Source organism: Trichomycterus rosablanca, chromosome 6, assembly GCF_030014385.1.
Source record: "Trichomycterus rosablanca isolate fTriRos1 chromosome 6, fTriRos1.hap1, whole genome shotgun sequence".
NCBI lineage: Eukaryota > Metazoa > Chordata > Actinopteri > Siluriformes > Trichomycteridae > Trichomycterus > Trichomycterus rosablanca.
The window spans coordinates 2,395,779-2,402,198 of NC_085993.1; positions in this window are offsets into that span (position 1 = coordinate 2,395,779).

The following is a 6,420-nucleotide window of genomic DNA, read 5'->3' on the forward strand; positions in this document are numbered from 1 at the left end:
AAAGAAGAGCCTGGCGAGGCCGGCTGTTGTAACCCGAGTGTATTAAAGTAGAGAAGGAAAAAAGTGCGGAGGGATTTGGTCATAAAGCTCTTATACAGCGCAGTGGCCGGGTGGATGCTAATAGGATTACACCAGAACAATCTAACATGAGGCTCAGACAGGACAAACACTGATCAGTCATAACATTAAAACCACCTCCTTGTTTCTACACTCACTGTCCATTTTATCAGCTCCACTTACCATATAGAAGCACTTTGTAGTTCTACAATTACTGACAATAGTCCATCTGTTTCTCTACATGCTTTGTTACCCCCCCTTTCACCCTGTTCTTCAATGGTCAGGACCCCCACAGGACCACCACAGAGCAGGTATTATTTAGGTGGTGGATCATTCTCAGCACTGCAGTGACACTGACATGGTGCTGGTGTGTTAGTGTGTGTTGTGCTGGTATGAGTGGATCGGACACAGCAGCGCTGCTGGAGTTTTTAAACACCTCACTGTCCCTGCTGGACTGAGAATAGTCCACCAACCAAAAATATCCAGCCAACAGCGCCCCGTGGGCAGCGTCCTGTGACCACTGATGAAGATCTAGAAGATGACCGACTCAAACAGCAGCAATAGATGAGCGATCGTCTCTGACTTTACATCTACAAGGTGGACCAACTAGGTAGGAGTGCCTAATAGAGTGGACAGTGAGTGGACACTCATACCAGCACAACACACACTAACACACCACCACCATGTCAGTGTCATTGCAGTGCTGAGAATGATCCACCACCTAAATAATACCTGCTCTGTGGTGGTCCTGTGGGGGTCCTGACCATTGAAGAACAGAGTGAAAGCAGGTTAAAAACGTATGTAGAGAAACAGATGGACTACAGTCAGTAATTGTAGAACTACAAAGTGCTTCTATATGGTAAGTGGAGCTGATAAAATGGACAGTGAGTGTAGAAGCAAGGAGGTGTTAATTATATAACCAGCGCTGGTTTGCTTGTTTATTTATATACGATTTATTTTCATTTTTAAATGATTGAGCACAGTCTACACCTCCGCAATACCTGCCGGTATTACAAAGATCCCTACAGCACACTGGCTCACAATAGTCAATAGTCAACCACAACAGTGCTTATTTAAAACTGTCATGCCATGCTAATAATGAAAAGACATCTGAGATTGCTCGCTCTGTGAGGTAAGCCGTGATCCAACATTTCCTCCGTGTATGAAACGCGATACGAAGCCCTGTGTTTGACTTCCTGTTCGGTGTATGCTCAGAAGACCCTGATTTCAGCTCAATGGACGAGGACCAAGTTTGAGCACTAGGATTTAACCTGCAGCTGGCCCGACCGTTTGCTCTGTCTATTGCTGTGTGTTGAAAGGCCGAGCACAAAAGGCGCAGAGCAAATACGGCGTATTGAAGAACCCGCCGGTCGCGTGTCTGCCTCAGATTTGCTCCCGCTTAATTGGAGACTGCTGACTCAGTGTTTGGACAGCAGACAGTGCCGTTCATTGAGAGTAAAGGCAGAGGTGTCTGTGTGTCAGACGACGCTGATTGAAATGTCAGATGTTTGACGTTTCTCTTGTTGCTTCCTCTTCATTTATTTCGGATATGACGAAAACCGGTTTGAAAAGAGACCTCCAGACTTTGGAAGACAGATTTACTTATTGATTACTAAAAGATTTAAAGCTACAGGGTTGTTACTATATGTTTTTTTTTTATTTGCTGGAATGGAAACTATTTTTTCCCAAATATTAAAGATGTTTGGATCCACTGGATGGTTAGATTTTGTTTGTTTGTTTATTAGGATTTTAATGTCATGTTTTACACTTCGGTTACATTCATGACAGGGGTGGTAGTTACTCACTACACAAGGTTCTTCAGTTCACAAGGTTATATTGAACACAGTCATGGACAATTTAGTGTCTCCAATTCACCTCACTTGCATGTCTTTGGACTGTGGGAGGAAACCGGAGCACCCGGAGTAAACCCACGCAGACACGGGGAGAACATGCAAACTCCACACAGAAAGGACCGAACGGGGATCGCTGTGAGGCGACAGTGATACCCACTTAGCCATCGTGCCGCCCGGATGGTTAGAAGTACCCATGGAGACATACTGTCAATAGCCAGCTTATACATATGATTCCAAGAATACCATACCCACTGTGAAGTATGGTGGTGGTAGCATCATGAAATGAGGCTGCTTCTTGACAAATGGTGCTTGGACATTACACACCATCAAAGGAATACTAAGGTTCAAACTAGAGGAGAACTTGGTCTTATCTGCCCCCTCAAAATGGATCTTTCAACAAGACAACCCCAAAACATAACACCAAAATAAAGCCAATAAACAAGACAGGTTTCCAATAAAGAATGTGTAGGTATCACATAGCTTTGCCAATATTCCAACTTGAAGCCCACTAAAAAGTCAAATTTAGTTGCCAATCATGTCTGTGTAGATGCCCCTCTGGTCGTCTGGGAACCTGGTACATATGATTCCAAAGAACACCACACCCACTGTGAAGTATGGCGGTGGTAGCATCATGAAATGGCGCTGATAGTTGATACATCATCAAAGGAACTATAAACAATGCAATGTTCTGGTTTAGATTATAGGAGAACCTGATCCTATCTGCCACCCCAAAAAGATCCAAAATAAAGCCAATAAACAAGACAGGTTTCCAGTAATGAAGGTGTAGGTATCACATGGCCTTGCCAACTTGAAGCCCACTAAAAAGTCAGATTTAGTTGCCAATCGTGTCTGTGTAGATGCCCGTCTGGTCGTCTGGAGACCTGGTATATATGATTCCAAGAACACCGCACCCACTGTAAAGTATGGCAGTGGTAGCATGATGAAATGAGATGGGGCATAGCACAGCACCAAAGGAACTATGAACAATGCAACATTCTGATTCAAATGAGAGAAGAACTTGATCTTATCTGCCCCCCCCCCCCCAAAGGTCTTTTAACAAGACAACAACCCTAAAACATAAAGCCAATATAAAGCCAATAAACAAGACAGGTTTATAATAAAGAAGGTGTAGGTATCACATGGCTTTGCCAAGATTCCAACTTAAAGCCCACTAAAAGTCAGATTTAGTTGCCAACCGTGTCTGTGTAGATGCTCGTGTGGCCGTCTGGGAACCTGGTACATATGATTCCAAGAACATCATACCCACTGTGAAGTGTAGCGGAATGATTCCAAGAACACTACACCCACTGTGAAGTATGGCGGTGGTAGCATCATGAAATGGTGCTGAGGCATTACAAATCATCAAAGGAACTATGAACAACCCAACATTCTGGTTTAGATTAGAGGAGGACTTGATCTTATCTGTCCCTCCAATAAACCTTTAAACAACACAACAATCCAAATAAACATATAAAAACATAAAGCCAATATAAAGCCAATAAACAAGACAGGTTTATAATAAAGAAGGTGTAGGTATCACATGGCTTTGCCAATATTCCAACTTGAAGCCCACTAAAAAGTCAGATTTAGTTGCCAATCGTGTCTGTGTAGATGCCTGTCTGGTCATCTGGGAACCTGGTACCACCGCTGAGTTCTCTGGACCGAGCTCATCTCTGATGTTCTGATGAGATGTTCTGTGGTCAGATGAGTCCAGGGTTCAGTTTGTTTTCTGGAAGAAAGGACATTGAGTTATTTGGGACAAAGACCAAAAGGACCATCCAGACTGTTATCAGTGAAAGCTGCAAAATCTTACAGGGTGACCTGCATATATGTGATGGTGACCACTGATGCGAAGATGTATATTTTGAATTTAAAGGGACGTGCTTCTATTAGGGTAACATCTAAGATGTCTAAGATGCGCTTCATTCTGTACATGCTACAACAGTGAAGCTTCATACATGTGCTTGACTGGCCTGGCTGCAATACAGATTTGTCTCCTATTAAAAATGTATGGTGCCACCAGCACCGGGTTTCTGAACTATCGGTCTCTTTGGTAGTTCTTTAAACAAGACAACAACCCTAAAACATAAAACCAATATAAAGCCAATAAACAAGACAGGTTTCCAATAAAGAAGGTGTAGGTATCACATAGGTAGCCAATATTCCAACTTGAAGCCCACTAAAAAGTCAAGAATGATTTAGTAGCCAACCATGTCTATGTAGATGCCAGGCTGGCTGACAGCACCACTAAGTCTTGAACCCATTGGCAGGCCAGTGTAATAAACTGTCGCCTAAATATATACAATATATTTAAAAAATAAATATGACGATGTGACAACGAACCTCATTTCCAGATGATGCTTGCAACACGCTCCAAAAAGTTTGGACAGAGCAAAATAAGCATGAAAAGTTGGTAGAATATTAAAGGTACAATGTTTTGAAGCATTCAACCGACCTCCAGAGAAGGCAGACATCAATTCTATGCAAAACCACCGCTGAGTTCTCTGGACCGAGCTCATCTCTGATGGAATGATAGACGTTCCATCTGAGATGTTCTGTGGTCAGATGAGCCCAGGGTTCAGTTTGTTTTCTGGAAGAAAGGACATTGAGTTATTTGGGACAAAGACCAAAAGGACCATCCAGACTGTTATCAGTGAAAGCTGCAAAATCTTACAGGGTGACCTGCATATATGTGATGGTGACCACTGATGCGAAGATGTATATTTTGAATTTAAAGGGACGTGCTTTTATTAGGGTAACATCTAAGATGTCTAAGATGCGCTTCATTCTGTACATGCTACAACAGTGAAGCTTCATACATGTGCTTGACTGAACTGGCTGCAATACAGATTTGTCTCCTATTAAAAATGTATGGTGCCACCAGCACCGGGTTTCTGAACTGCCGGGTTCGAGGCTCGGTGTTGCCACCGGTCGGCTGGGCGCCATCTGGCGGACATAATTGGCAATGCCTGCAGCAGATACTAATTGGCCACCATATCTGCAGGGTGAGGACCGGACTATATGTGGGTGGATGGGTCTTCATATGCTGTGTGGGGACCCTGATTGGCAGAAGAGAAGCCTGTGCAGGAAGCGTGGACGAGAAGATGAGGGCTGTACATGTGTAAAGAAGGCGTGGGCAGCGGCGTGCTCTCCTTGGATGCAAATCTGGAGTCTGTCAGCAGCGGAAGACAAATTAAGTGTGCTAAATCGGGAGGAAAAGGCTTTAAAAAAATTTATGGTGCGTCATGAAGAGGAGAATCAGATGACGGGGACCACGGACTGTTGAGCAACTGGAGTCTCGTATCGAGCAAGAAGGGAGTAAAATTCCACCCACAAACCTGCAACAATTAGTGTCCTCAATTCCCAAACTATTAAAAATGATTATTAACATAACAGGGAATGTAATGGAACACGGGGGTAAACACGTCTCACCCTCACGTACCATTTAAAAAAAAAAATATGACAACATAATGACATGACGACAGTCCTCACCTGATCCAGTCACTCATTGTTCTAAGCTGAAGTCATGCGCTAGGTAGCAGGCCTGTTTCAGGTCAGCACTATCGTATAACCATGTATTTTTTAATAGATACCAGCCGTGAGACCACACCTCAGTAACCCGATTACCCGACACACACACTGACCTTCCCGGCTCAGACCTCTGCCAGCAGCGTAGTCTTTATGGTATTTATTATTTACATTCCAAACCAATCCTACAAGTTGTGATGGTCAAAAAATGTAAATAATAACAAACCATCTTTGATCAGACAACATATTTAATGTTTAATTTGAACAACATGCTCCAAAAAATTGGGACAGTGGCATGTTTTTAGGGACTGTGTATCATCATGTTTACTTTTACCAAAACATCTGTAATCATTTGGAAACCGAGGACACCAGTTGTTGGGTTTTTCTTTCTTTTTGCTTGATATAACACATTCATCTCAAGAGTCGAATACTCCACACATTTACATAATACTCCATACATTTTTAATAGGAGTTAGGTCTGGGCTGCTGACAGGCCAGTCTAGCACCTGCTCTTTTCTACTACAGGACATCCTTTATTCGTCATATATACACATACAGGTGTACAGTACAATGAAATTCTTTCTTCGAATATCCCAGCTTGTTTGGAAGCTGAGGTCAGAGCGCAGGGTCAGCCATCGTACCCCCTGGAGCAGTGGCCGTGCTCAAGGACCCAACAGTGGCTGCATAGCAGAGCCTGGATTTGAGCCGCCAATCTTCCAGTTGATAGCCCAAAGCTCTACCCACTAGGCTACCACTGTCCCACTACATTGTCATGCTGTTGTAACAAATGCAAAATATGGATTGACATGTCTTGCCTTAAAGAGATGCTGTCTAGATGGCAACACATGCTTCAACATGTTCATGGACTCATCAGCAATACAAGTTATCCAACCCCAGCACACCACTAGCTGAACAATGTTCCTTCTTCATTTCTTCTCCTTTTATAGTCTCACCAGCACAGGTAATTAGGAACTCTCTCTCT